At 35.9% G+C, this 12,618-nt stretch overlaps 19 non-coding genes across 19 annotated transcripts; all 19 read left to right on the forward strand.

Annotated features, from left to right (window-relative positions):
• The first annotated feature begins 3 nt into the window (after positions 1-3).
• On the forward strand, positions 4-76 carry TRNAV-UAC (transfer RNA valine (anticodon UAC)). Its single transcript has one exon. It is a non-coding gene; the product is annotated as a tRNA-Val (tRNA).
• A 1,038-nt stretch (positions 77-1,114) lies between these two features.
• On the forward strand, positions 1,115-1,187 carry TRNAV-UAC (transfer RNA valine (anticodon UAC)). Its single transcript has one exon. It is a non-coding gene; the product is annotated as a tRNA-Val (tRNA).
• Positions 1,188-1,861: 674 nt separating this feature from the next.
• Positions 1,862-1,934, forward strand: TRNAV-UAC (transfer RNA valine (anticodon UAC)). Its single transcript has one exon. It is a non-coding gene; the product is annotated as a tRNA-Val (tRNA).
• A 291-nt stretch (positions 1,935-2,225) lies between these two features.
• On the forward strand, positions 2,226-2,298 carry TRNAV-UAC (transfer RNA valine (anticodon UAC)). The gene has a single exon. It is a non-coding gene; the product is annotated as a tRNA-Val (tRNA).
• Positions 2,299-2,976: 678 nt separating this feature from the next.
• On the forward strand, positions 2,977-3,049 carry TRNAV-UAC (transfer RNA valine (anticodon UAC)). Its single transcript has one exon. It is a non-coding gene; the product is annotated as a tRNA-Val (tRNA).
• Positions 3,050-3,340: 291 nt separating this feature from the next.
• On the forward strand, positions 3,341-3,413 carry TRNAV-UAC (transfer RNA valine (anticodon UAC)). Its single transcript has one exon. It is a non-coding gene; the product is annotated as a tRNA-Val (tRNA).
• Positions 3,414-4,087: 674 nt separating this feature from the next.
• Positions 4,088-4,160, forward strand: TRNAV-UAC (transfer RNA valine (anticodon UAC)). The gene has a single exon. It is a non-coding gene; the product is annotated as a tRNA-Val (tRNA).
• Positions 4,161-4,451: 291 nt separating this feature from the next.
• On the forward strand, positions 4,452-4,524 carry TRNAV-UAC (transfer RNA valine (anticodon UAC)). The gene has a single exon. It is a non-coding gene; the product is annotated as a tRNA-Val (tRNA).
• A 678-nt stretch (positions 4,525-5,202) lies between these two features.
• TRNAV-UAC (transfer RNA valine (anticodon UAC)) lies at positions 5,203-5,275 on the forward strand. Its single transcript has one exon. It is a non-coding gene; the product is annotated as a tRNA-Val (tRNA).
• Positions 5,276-5,566: 291 nt separating this feature from the next.
• On the forward strand, positions 5,567-5,639 carry TRNAV-UAC (transfer RNA valine (anticodon UAC)). Its single transcript has one exon. It is a non-coding gene; the product is annotated as a tRNA-Val (tRNA).
• Positions 5,640-6,313: 674 nt separating this feature from the next.
• On the forward strand, positions 6,314-6,386 carry TRNAV-UAC (transfer RNA valine (anticodon UAC)). Its single transcript has one exon. It is a non-coding gene; the product is annotated as a tRNA-Val (tRNA).
• Positions 6,387-7,424: 1,038 nt separating this feature from the next.
• Positions 7,425-7,497, forward strand: TRNAI-UAU (transfer RNA isoleucine (anticodon UAU)). The gene has a single exon. It is a non-coding gene; the product is annotated as a tRNA-Ile (tRNA).
• Positions 7,498-8,535: 1,038 nt separating this feature from the next.
• Positions 8,536-8,608, forward strand: TRNAV-UAC (transfer RNA valine (anticodon UAC)). Its single transcript has one exon. It is a non-coding gene; the product is annotated as a tRNA-Val (tRNA).
• A 291-nt stretch (positions 8,609-8,899) lies between these two features.
• TRNAV-UAC (transfer RNA valine (anticodon UAC)) lies at positions 8,900-8,972 on the forward strand. Its single transcript has one exon. It is a non-coding gene; the product is annotated as a tRNA-Val (tRNA).
• Positions 8,973-10,010: 1,038 nt separating this feature from the next.
• Positions 10,011-10,083, forward strand: TRNAV-UAC (transfer RNA valine (anticodon UAC)). Its single transcript has one exon. It is a non-coding gene; the product is annotated as a tRNA-Val (tRNA).
• A 674-nt stretch (positions 10,084-10,757) lies between these two features.
• On the forward strand, positions 10,758-10,830 carry TRNAV-UAC (transfer RNA valine (anticodon UAC)). Its single transcript has one exon. It is a non-coding gene; the product is annotated as a tRNA-Val (tRNA).
• A 291-nt stretch (positions 10,831-11,121) lies between these two features.
• Positions 11,122-11,194, forward strand: TRNAV-UAC (transfer RNA valine (anticodon UAC)). The gene has a single exon. It is a non-coding gene; the product is annotated as a tRNA-Val (tRNA).
• A 678-nt stretch (positions 11,195-11,872) lies between these two features.
• TRNAV-UAC (transfer RNA valine (anticodon UAC)) lies at positions 11,873-11,945 on the forward strand. Its single transcript has one exon. It is a non-coding gene; the product is annotated as a tRNA-Val (tRNA).
• Positions 11,946-12,236: 291 nt separating this feature from the next.
• Positions 12,237-12,309, forward strand: TRNAV-UAC (transfer RNA valine (anticodon UAC)). Its single transcript has one exon. It is a non-coding gene; the product is annotated as a tRNA-Val (tRNA).
• Positions 12,310-12,618: the final 309 nt, after the last annotated feature.

Below are 12,618 nucleotides of genomic sequence, written 5' to 3' on the forward strand. Positions count from 1 at the left end.
GTGGGTTTCATAGTGTAGTGGTCATCACGTCTGCTTTACACGCAGAAGGTCCTGGGTTCAATCCCCAGTGAAACCATAGTTTAATTTTTAACTTTTGGTTATCCTTATGAAATATTTTATGTAAGAATTCTCATGTTCAGTAGACACCCATTTAAAGCAAAGACAAATGAAATCACATATTTCAATATAGAATTCATATGGTGGTGGTCATTTAGTCTGATTTACAAGTGAAATGTTCAAGTTTTCATCCCCACTAAAAACCATGGTCATATCCTTCTGAACAGGATTCTCTAGAAGAAAGTTGCATTGTCTTTTCGGAAGATCATAAAACACCTGTGTACAACAACGGTCAATTAAAACACTGCTTAAGTGTTGTGTTTCAAAGTGTAGTGGTCATCACACCTGCTTTTCATTCAGTATGTCCTGAGATCTATCCTAAGTCAAATGAAAGCCAGAGTCATTAACCCTTGGTTATCCTCAATAAATTTTCTTTCAAAGCATTCTAATGTTCTGTAGATACCCATTTGAAGGAAAAAGAAATGAAATGACACATTTCAAACAATAATTTATTTGGAAGTGGTCATTACATCTGCTTTGCAAGTGGAAGCTCTTCACTTTGATCCCCACCAAAACTATGGGATTATCCTTTTGAACATGCGTTTGTTGAAGAAAATTACAATGTATGATTTTGGAATGATCAGGAGACACCCATGTACTGCAACGGTCAATGAAAAACCTAGGGACAAGTTGGGGTTCATAGTGTAGTGGTCATCACATCTGCTTTACACGCAGAAGGTCCTGGGTTCAATCCCCAGTGAAACCAAGGGCTTAAGCTTTAACCATTGGTTATTTTTAAAAAACAATTGTATGTAAGCATACTCAAATTCCATGGCCACCCATTTAAACGAAAGACAATTGAAATGACATATTACAATCTATAATTCATATGGTAGTAGTCAATTTGTCTGATTTACAGTTAGATTGTCCTACTTTTTATCACTTATGAGCACATCTTTTTAAACAGGTTTCTTTAGAAGAAAATTATATTGTGTTTTGAAAGATCAGTGGACAACCGTTTTCTGCAGCTGTCATCCAATCCAACTGATCTGTGGTGGGTTTCATAGTGTAGTGGTCATCACGTCTGCTTTACACGCAGAAGGTCCTGGGTTCAATCCCCAGTGAAACCATAGTTTAATTTTTAACTTTTGGTTATCCTTATGAAATATTTTATGTAAGAATTCTCATGTTCAGTAGACACCCATTTAAAGCAAAGACAAATGAAATCACATATTTCAATATAGAATTCATATGGTGGTGGTCATTTAGTCTGATTTACAAGTGAAATGTTCAAGTTTTCATCCCCACTAAAAACCATGGTCATATCCTTCTGAACAGGATTCTCTAGAAGAAAGTTGCATTGTCTTTTCGGAAGATCATAAAACACCTGTGTACAACAACGGTCAATTAAAACACTGCTTAAGTGTTGTGTTTCAAAGTGTAGTGGTCATCACACCTGCTTTTCATTCAGTATGTCCTGAGATCTATCCTAAGTCAAATGAAAGCCAGAGTCATTAACCCTTGGTTATCCTCAATAAATTTTCTTTCAAAGCATTCTAATGTTCTGTAGATACCCATTTGAAGGAAAAAGAAATGAAATGACACATTTCAAACAATAATTTATTTGGAAGTGGTCATTACATCTGCTTTGCAAGTGGAAGCTCTTCACTTTGATCCCCACCAAAACTATGGGATTATCCTTTTGAACATGCGTTTGTTGAAGAAAATTACAATGTATGATTTTGGAATGATCAGGAGACACCCATGTACTGCAACGGTCAATGAAAATCATAGGGACAAGTTGGGTTTCATAGTGTAGTGGTCATCACATCTGCTTTACACGCAGAAGGTCCTGGGTTCAATCCCCAGTGAAACCAAGGGCTTAAGCTTTAACCATTGGTTATTTTTAAAAAACAATTGTATGTAAGCATACTCAAATTCCATGGCCACCCATTTAAACGAAAGACAATTGAAATGACATATTACAATCTATAATTCATATGGTAGTAGTCAATTTGTCTGATTTACAGTTAGATTGTCCTACTTTTTATCACTTATGAGCACATCTTTTTAAACAGGTTTCTTTAGAAGAAAATTATATTGTGTTTTGAAAGATCAGTGGACAACCGTTTTCTGCAGCTGTCATCCAATCCAACTGATCTGTGGTGGGTTTCATAGTGTAGTGGTCATCACGTCTGCTTTACACGCAGAAGGTCCTGGGTTCAATCCCCAGTGAAACCATAGTTTAATTTTTAACTTTTGGTTATCCTTATGAAATATTTTATGTAAGAATTCTCATGTTCAGTAGACACCCATTTAAAGCAAAGACAAATGAAATCACATATTTCAATCTAGAATTCATATGGTGGTGGTCATTTAGTCTGATTTACAAGTGAAATGTTCAAGTTTTCATCCCCACTAAAAACCATGGTCATATCCTTCTGAACAGGATTCTCTAGAAGAAAGTTGCATTGTCTTTTCGGAAGATCATAAAACACCTGTGTACAACAACGGTCAATTAAAACACTGCTTAAGTGTTGTGTTTCAAAGTGTAGTGGTCATCACACCTGCTTTTCATTCAGTATGTCCTGAGATCTATCCTAAGTCAAATGAAAGCCAGAGTCATTAACCCTTGGTTATCCTCAATAAATTTTCTTTCGAAGCATTCTAATGTTCTGTAGATACCCATTTGAAGGAAGGAAAAAGAAATGAAATGACACATTTCAAACAATAATTTATTTGGAAGTGGTCATTACATCTGCTTTGCAAGTGGAAGCTCTTCACTTTGATCCCCACCAAAACTATGGGATTATCCTTTTGAACATGCGTTTGTTGAAGAAAATTACAATGTATGATTTTGGAATGATCAGGAGACACCCATGTACTGCAACGGTCAATGAAAAACAGAGGGACAAGTTGGGTTTCATAGTGTAGTGGTCATCACATCTGCTTTACACGCAGAAGGTCCTGGGTTCAATCCCCAGTGAAACCAAGGGCTTAAGCGTTAACCATTGGTTATTTTTAAAAAACAATTGTATGTAAGCATACTCAAATTCCATGGCCACCCATTTAAACGAAAGACAATTGAAATGACATATTACAATCTATAATTCATATGGTAGTGGTCAATTTGTCTGATTTACAGTTAGATTGTCCTACTTTTTATCACTTATGAGCACATCTTTTTGAACAGGTTTCTTTAGAAGAAAATTATATTGTGTTTTGAAAGATCAGTGGACAACCGTTTTCTGCAGCTGTCATCCAATCCAACTGATCTGTGGTGGGTTTCATAGTGTAGTGGTCATCACGTCTGCTTTACACGCAGAAGGTCCTGGGTTCAATCCCCAGTGAAACCATAGTTTAATTTTTAACTTTTGGTTATCCTTATGAAATATTTTATGTAAGAATTCTCATGTTCAGTAGACACCCATTTAAAGCAAAGACAAATGAAATCACATATTTCAATCTAGAATTCATATGGTGGTGGTCATTTAGTCTGATTTACAAGTGAAATGTTCAAGTTTTCATCCCCACTAAAAACCATGGTCATATCCTTCTGAACAGGATTCTCTAGAAGAAAGTTGCATTGTCTTTTCGGAAGATCATAAAACACCTGTGTACAACAACGGTCAATTAAAACACTGCTTAAGTGTTGTGTTTCAAAGTGTAGTGGTCATCACACCTGCTTTTCATTCAGTATGTCCTGAGATCTATCCTAAGTCAAATGAAAGCCAGAGTCATTAACCCTTGGTTATCCTCAATAAATTTTCTTTCAAAGCATTCTAATGTTCTGTAGATACCCATTTGAAGGAAAAAGAAATGAAATGACACATTTCAAACAATAATTTATTTGGAAGTGGTCATTACATCTGCTTTGCAAGTGGAAGCTCTTCACTTTGATCCCCACCAAAACTATGGGATTATCCTTTTGAACATGCGTCTGTTGAAGAAAATTACAATGTATGATTTTGGAATGATCAGGAGACACCCATGTACTGCAAAGGTCAATGAAAAACATAGGGACAAGTTGGGTTTCATAGTGTAGTGGTCATCACGTCTGCTTTACACGCAGAAGGTCCTGGGTTCAATCCCCAGTGAAACCAAGGGCTTAAGCTTTAACCATTGGTTATTTTTGAAAAACAATTATATGTAAGCATACTCAAATTCCATGGCCACCCATTTAAACGAAAGACAATTGAAATGACATATTACAATCTGTAATTCATATGGTAGCAGTCAATTTGTCTGATTTACAGTTAGATTGTCCTACTTTTTATCACTTATGAGCACATCTTTTTGAACAGGTTTCTTTAGAAGAAAATTATATTGTGTTTTGAAAGATCAGTGGACAACCGTTTTCTGCAGCTGTCATCCAATCCGACTGATCTGTGGTGGGTTTCATAGTGTAGTGGTCATCACGTCTGCTTTACACGCAGAAGGTCCTGGGTTCAATCCCCAGTGAAACCATAGTTTAATTTTTAACTTTTGGTTATCCTTATGAAATATTTTATGTAAGAATTCTCATGTTCAGTAGACACCCATTTAAAGCAAAGACAAATGAAATCACATATTTCAATATAGAATTCATATGGTGGTGGTCATTTAGTCTGATTTACAAGTGAAATGTTCAAGTTTTCATCCCCACTAAAAACCATGGTCATATCCTTCTGAACAGGATTCTCTAGAAGAAAGTTGCATTGTCTTTTCGGAAGATCATAAAACACCTGTGTACAACAACGGTCAATTAAAACACTGCTTAAGTGTTGTGTTTCAAAGTGTAGTGGTTATTACACCTGCTTTTCATTCAGTATGTCCTGAGATCTATCCTAAGTCAAATGAAAGCCAGAGTCATTAACCCTTGGTTATCCTCAATAAATTTTCTTTCGAAGCATTCTAATGTTCTGTAGATACCCATTTGAAGGAAGGAAAAAGAAATGAAATGACACATTTCAAACAATAATTTATTTGGAAGTGGTCATTACATCTGCTTTGCAAGTGGAAGCTCTTCACTTTGATCCCCACCAAAACTATGGGATTATCCTTTTGAACATGCGTTTGTTGAAGAAAATTACAATGTATGATTTTGGAATGATCAGGAGACACCCATGTACTGCAACGGTCAATGAAAAACAGAGGGACAAGTTGGGTTTCATAGTGTAGTGGTCATCACATCTGCTTTACACGCAGAAGGTCCTGGGTTCAATCCCCAGTGAAACCAAGGGCTTAAGCGTTAACCATTGGTCATTTTTAAAAAACAATTGTATGTAAGCATACTCAAATTCCATGGCCACCCATTTAAACGAAAGACAATTGAAATGACATATTACAATCTATAATTCATATGGTAGTGGTCAATTTGTCTGATTTACAGTTAGATTGTCCTACTTTTTATCACTTATGAGCACATCTTTTTGAACAGGTTTCTTTAGAAGAAAATTATATTGTGTTTTGAAAGATCAGTGGACAACCGTTTTCTGCAGCTGTCATCCAAACCAACTGACCTGTGGTGGGTTTCATAGTGTAGTGGTCATCACGTCTGCTTTACACGCAGAAGGTCCTGGGTTCAATCCCCAGTGAAACCATAGTTTAATTTTTAACTTTTGGTTATCCTTATGAAATATTTTATGTAAGAATTCTCATGTTCAGTAGACACCCATTTAAAGCAAAGACAAATGAAATCACATATTTCAATCTAGAATTCATATGGTGGTGGTCATTTAGTCTGATTTACAAGTGAAATGTTCAAGTTTTCATTCCCACTAAAAACCATGGTCATATCCTTCTGAACAGGATTCTCTAGAAGAAAGTTGCATTGTCTTTTCGGAAGATCATAAAACACCTGTGTACAACAACGGTCAATTAAAACACTGCTTAAGTGTTGTGTTTCAAAGTGTAGTGGTCATCACACCTGCTTTTCATTCAGTATGTCCTGAGATCTATCCTAAGTCAAATGAAAGCCAGAGTCATTAACCCTTGGTTATCCTCAATAAATTTTCTTTCGAAGCATTCTAATGTTCTGTAGATACCCATTTGAAGGAAAAAGAAATGAAATGACACATTTCAAACAATAATTTATTTGGAAGTGGTCATTACATCTGCTTTGCAAGTGGAAGCTCTTCACTTTGATCCCCACCAAAACTATGGGATTATCCTTTTGAACATGCGTCTGTTGAAGAAAATTACAATGTATGATTTTGGAATGATCAGGAGACACCCATGTACTGCAACGGTCAATGAAAAACATAGGGACATGTTGGGTTTCATAGTGTAGTGGTCATCACATCTGCTTTACATGCAGAAGGTCCTGGGTTCAATCCCCAGTGAAACCAAGGGCTTAATCTTTAACCATTGGTTATTTTTGAAAAACAATTATATGTAAGCATACTCAAAATCCATGGCCACCCATTTAAACGAAAGACAATTGAAATGACATATTACAATCTGTAATTCATATGGTAGCAGTCAATTTGTCTGATTTACAGTTAGATTGTCCTACTTTTTATCACTTATGAGCACATCTTTTTGAACAGGTTTCTTTAGAAGAAAATTATATTGTGTTTTGAAAGATCAGTGGACAACCGTTTTCTGCAGCTGTCATCCAAACCAACTGACCTGTGGTGGGTTTCATAGTGTAGTGGTCATCACGTCTGCTTTACACGCGGAAGGTCTTGGGTTCAATCCCCAGTGAAACCATAGTTTAATTTTTAACTTTTGGTTATCCTTATGAAATATTTTATGTAAGAATTCTCATGTTCAGTAGACACCCATTTAAAGCAAAGACAAATGAAATCACATATTTCAATCTAGAATTCATATGGTGGTGGTCATTTAGTCTGATTTACAAGTGAAATGTTCAAGTTTTCATCCCCACTAAAAACCATGGTCATATCCTTCTGAACAGGATTCTCTAGAAGAAAGTTGCATTGTCTTTTCGGAAGATCATAAAACACCTGTGTACAACAACGGTCAATTAAAACACTGCTTAAGTGTTGTGTTTCAAAGTGTAGTGGTCATCACACCTGCTTTTCATTCAGTATGTCCTGAGATCTATCCTAAGTCAAATGAAAGCCAGAGTCATTAACCCTTGGTTATCCTCAATAAATTTTCTTTCGAAGCATTCTAATGTTCTGTAGATACCCATTTGAAGGAAAAAGAAATGAAATGACACATTTCAAACAATAATTTATTTGGAAGTGGTCATTACATCTGCTTTGCAAGTGGAAGCTCTTCACTTTGATCCCCACCAAAACTATGGGATTATCCTTTTGAACATGCGTTTGTTGAAGAAAATTACAATGTATGATTTTGGAATGATCAGGAGACACCCATGTACTGCAACGGTCAATGAAAAACATAGGGACAAGTTGGGTTTCATAGTGTAGTGGTCATCACATCTGCTTTATACGCAGAAGGTCCTGGGTTCAATCCCCAGTGAAACCAAGGGCTTAAGCTTTAACCATTGGTTATTTTTAAAAAACAATTGTATGTAAGCATACTCAAATTCCATGGCCACCCATTTAAATGAAAGACAATTGAAATGACATATTACAATCTATAATTCATATGGTAGTAGTCAATTTGTCTGATTTACAGTTAGATTGTCCTACTTTTTATCACTTATGAGCACATCTTTTTGAACAGGTTTCTTTAGAAGAAAATTATATTGTGTTTTGAAAGATCAGTGGACAACCGTTTTCTGCAGCTGTCATCCAAACCAACTGATCTGTGGTGGGTTTCATAGTGTAGTGGTCATCACGTCTGCTTTACACACAGAAGGTCCTGGGTTCAATCCCCAGTGAAACCATAGTTTAATTTTTAACTTTTGGTTATCCTTATGAAATATTTTATGTAAGAATTCTCATGTTCAGTAGACACCCATTTAAAGCAAAGACAAATGAAATCACATATTTCAATCTAGAATTCATATGGTGGTGGTCATTTAGTCTGATTTACAAGTGAAATGTTCAAGTTTTCATCCCCACTAAAAACCATGGTCATATCCTTCTGAACAGGATTCTCTAGAAGAAAGTTGCATTGTCTTTTCGGAAGATCATAAAACACCTGTGTACAACAACGGTCAATTAAAACACTGCTTAAGTGTTGTGTTTCAAAGTGTAGTGGTCATCACACCTGCTTTTCATTCAGTATGTCCTGAGATCTATCCTAAGTCAAATGAAAGACAGAGTCATTAACCCTTGGTTATCCTCAATAAATTTTCTTTCGAAGCATTCTAATGTTCTGTAGATACCCATTTGAAGGAAAAAGAAATGAAATGACACATTTCAAACAATAATTTATTTGGAAGTGGTCATTACATCTGCTTTGCAAGTGGAAGCTCTTCACTTTGATCCCCACCAAAACTATGGGATTATCCTTTTGAACATGCGTTTGTTGAAGAAAATTACAATGTATGATTTTGGAATGATCAGGAGACACCCATGTACTGCAACGGTCAATGAAAAACATAGGGACAAGTTGGGTTTCATAGTGTAGTGGTCATCACATCTGCTTTACACGCAGAAGGTCCTGGGTTCAATCCCCAGTGAAACCAAGGGCTTAAGCTTTAACCATTGGTTATTTTTAAAAAACAATTGTATGTAAGCATACTCAAATTCCATGGCCACCCATTTAAACGAAAGACAATTGAAATGACATATTACAATCTGTAATTCATATGGTAGCAGTCAATTTGTCTGATTTACAGTTAGATTGTCCTACTTTTTATCACTTATGAGCACATCTTTTTGAACAGGTTTCTTTAGAAGAAAATTATATTGTGTTTTGAAAGATCAGTGGACAACCGTTTTCTGCAGCTGTCATCCAATCCAACTGATCTGTGGTGGGTTTCATAGTGTAGTGGTCATCACGTCTGCTTTACACGCAGAAGGTCCTGGGTTCAATCCCCAGTGAAACCATAGTTTAATTTTTAACTTTTGGTTATCCTTATGAAATATTTTATGTAAGAATTCTCATGTTCAGTAGACACCCATTTAAAGCAAAGACAAATGAAATCACATATTTCAATCTAGAATTCATATGGTGGTGGTCATTTAGTCTGATTTACAAGTGAAATGTTCAAGTTTTCATCCCCACTAAAAACCATGGTCATATCCTTCTGAACAGGATTCTCTAGAAGAAAGTTGCATTGTCTTTTCGGAAGATCATAAAACACCTGTGTACAACAACGGTCAATTAAAACACTGCTTAAGTGTTGTGTTTCAAAGTGTAGTGGTCATCACACCTGCTTTTCATTCAGTATGTCCTGAGATCTATCCTAAGTCAAATGAAAGCCAGAGTCATTAACCCTTGGTTATCCTCAATAAATTTTCTTTCAAAGCATTCTAATGTTCTGTAGATACCCATTTGAAGGAAAAAGAAATGAAATGACACATTTCAAACAATAATTTATTTGGAAGTGGTCATTACATCTGCTTTGCAAGTGGAAGCTCTTCACTTTGATCCCCACCAAAACTATGGGATTATCCTTTTGAACATGCGTTTGTTGAAGAAAATTACAATGTATGATTTTGGAATGATCAGGAGACACCCATGTACTGCAACGGTCAATGAAAAACCTAGGGACAAGTTGGGGTTCATAGTGTAGTGGTCATCACATCTGCTTTACACGCAGAAGGTCCTGGGTTCAATCCCCAGTGAAACCAAGGGCTTAAGCTTTAACCATTGGTTATTTTTAAAAAACAATTGTATGTAAGCATACTCAAATTCCATGGCCACCCATTTAAACGAAAGACAATTGAAATGACATATTACAATCTATAATTCATATGGTAGTAGTCAATTTGTCTGATTTACAGTTAGATTGTCCTACTTTTTATCACTTATGAGCACATCTTTTTAAACAGGTTTCTTTAGAAGAAAATTATATTGTGTTTTGAAAGATCAGTGGACAACCGTTTTCTGCAGCTGTCATCCAATCCAACTGATCTGTGGTGGGTTTCATAGTGTAGTGGTCATCACGTCTGCTTTACACGCAGAAGGTCCTGGGTTCAATCCCCAGTGAAACCATAGTTTAATTTTTAACTTTTGGTTATCCTTATGAAATATTTTATGTAAGAATTCTCATGTTCAGTAGACACCCATTTAAAGCAAAGACAAATGAAATCACATATTTCAATATAGAATTCATATGGTGGTGGTCATTTAGTCTGATTTACAAGTGAAATGTTCAAGTTTTCATCCCCACTAAAAACCATGGTCATATCCTTCTGAACAGGATTCTCTAGAAGAAAGTTGCATTGTCTTTTCGGAAGATCATAAAACACCTGTGTACAACAACGGTCAATTAAAACACTGCTTAAGTGTTGTGTTTCAAAGTGTAGTGGTCATCACACCTGCTTTTCATTCAGTATGTCCTGAGATCTATCCTAAGTCAAATGAAAGCCAGAGTCATTAACCCTTGGTTATCCTCAATAAATTTTCTTTCAAAGCATTCTAATGTTCTGTAGATACCCATTTGAAGGAAAAAGAAATGAAATGACACATTTCAAACAATAATTTATTTGGAAGTGGTCATTACATCTGCTTTGCAAGTGGAAGCTCTTCACTTTGATCCCCACCAAAACTATGGGATTATCCTTTTGAACATGCGTTTGTTGAAGAAAATTACAATGTATGATTTTGGAATGATCAGGAGACACCCATGTACTGCAACGGTCAATGAAAATCATAGGGACAAGTTGGGTTTCATAGTGTAGTGGTCATCACATCTGCTTTACACGCAGAAGGTCCTGGGTTCAATCCCCAGTGAAACCAAGGGCTTAAGCTTTAACCATTGGTTATTTTTAAAAAACAATTGTATGTAAGCATACTCAAATTCCATGGCCACCCATTTAAACGAAAGACAATTGAAATGACATATTACAATCTATAATTCATATGGTAGTAGTCAATTTGTCTGATTTACAGTTAGATTGTCCTACTTTTTATCACTTATGAGCACATCTTTTTAAACAGGTTTCTTTAGAAGAAAATTATATTGTGTTTTGAAAGATCAGTGGACAACCGTTTTCTGCAGCTGTCATCCAATCCAACTGATCTGTGGTGGGTTTCATAGTGTAGTGGTCATCACGTCTGCTTTACACGCAGAAGGTCCTGGGTTCAATCCCCAGTGAAACCATAGTTTAATTTTTAACTTTTGGTTATCCTTATGAAATATTTTATGTAAGAATTCTCATGTTCAGTAGACACCCATTTAAAGCAAAGACAAATGAAATCACATATTTCAATCTAGAATTCATATGGTGGTGGTCATTTAGTCTGATTTACAAGTGAAATGTTCAAGTTTTCATCCCCACTAAAAACCATGGTCATATCCTTCTGAACAGGATTCTCTAGAAGAAAGTTGCATTGTCTTTTCGGAAGATCATAAAACACCTGTGTACAACAACGGTCAATTAAAACACTGCTTAAGTGTTGTGTTTCAAAGTGTAGTGGTCATCACACCTGCTTTTCATTCAGTATGTCCTGAGATCTATCCTAAGTCAAATGAAAGCCAGAGTCATTAACCCTTGGTTATCCTCAATAAATTTTCTTTCGAAGCATTCTAATGTTCTGTAGATACCCATTTGAAGGAAGGAAAAAGAAATGAAATGACACATTTCAAACAATAATTTATTTGGAAGTGGTCATTACATCTGCTTTGCAAGTGGAAGCTCTTCACTTTGATCCCCACCAAAACTATGGGATTATCCTTTTGAACATGCGTTTGTTGAAGAAAATTACAATGTATGATTTTGGAATGATCAGGAGACACCCATGTACTGCAACGGTCAATGAAAAACAGAGGGACAAGTTGGGTTTCATAGTGTAGTGGTCATCACATCTGCTTTACACGCAGAAGGTCCTGGGTTCAATCCCCAGTGAAACCAAGGGCTTAAGCGTTAACCATTGGTTATTTTTAAAAAACAATTGTATGTAAGCATACTCAAATTCCATGGCCACCCATTTAAACGAAAGACAATTGAAATGACATATTACAATCTATAATTCATATGGTAGTGGTCAATTTGTCTGATTTACAGTTAGATTGTCCTACTTTTTATCACTTATGAGCACATCTTTTTGAACAGGTTTCTTTAGAAGAAAATTATATTGTGTTTTGAAAGATCAGTGGACAACCGTTTTCTGCAGCTGTCATCCAATCCAACTGATCTGTGGTGGGTTTCATAGTGTAGTGGTCATCACGTCTGCTTTACACGCAGAAGGTCCTGGGTTCAATCCCCAGTGAAACCATAGTTTAATTTTTAACTTTTGGTTATCCTTATGAAATATTTTATGTAAGAATTCTCATGTTCAGTAGACACCCATTTAAAGCAAAGACAAATGAAATCACATATTTCAATCTAGAATTCATATGGTGGTGGTCATTTAGTCTGATTTACAAGTGAAATGTTCAAGTTTTCATCCCCACTAAAAACCATGGTCATATCCTTCTGAACAGGATTCTCTAGAAGAAAGTTGCATTGTCTTTTCGGAAGATCATAAAACACCTGTGTACAACAACGGTCAATTAAAACACTGCTTAAGTGTTGTGTTTCAAAG

This window comes from Engystomops pustulosus, chromosome 7 (assembly GCF_040894005.1).
Source record: "Engystomops pustulosus chromosome 7, aEngPut4.maternal, whole genome shotgun sequence".
Lineage (NCBI taxonomy): Eukaryota > Metazoa > Chordata > Amphibia > Anura > Leptodactylidae > Engystomops > Engystomops pustulosus.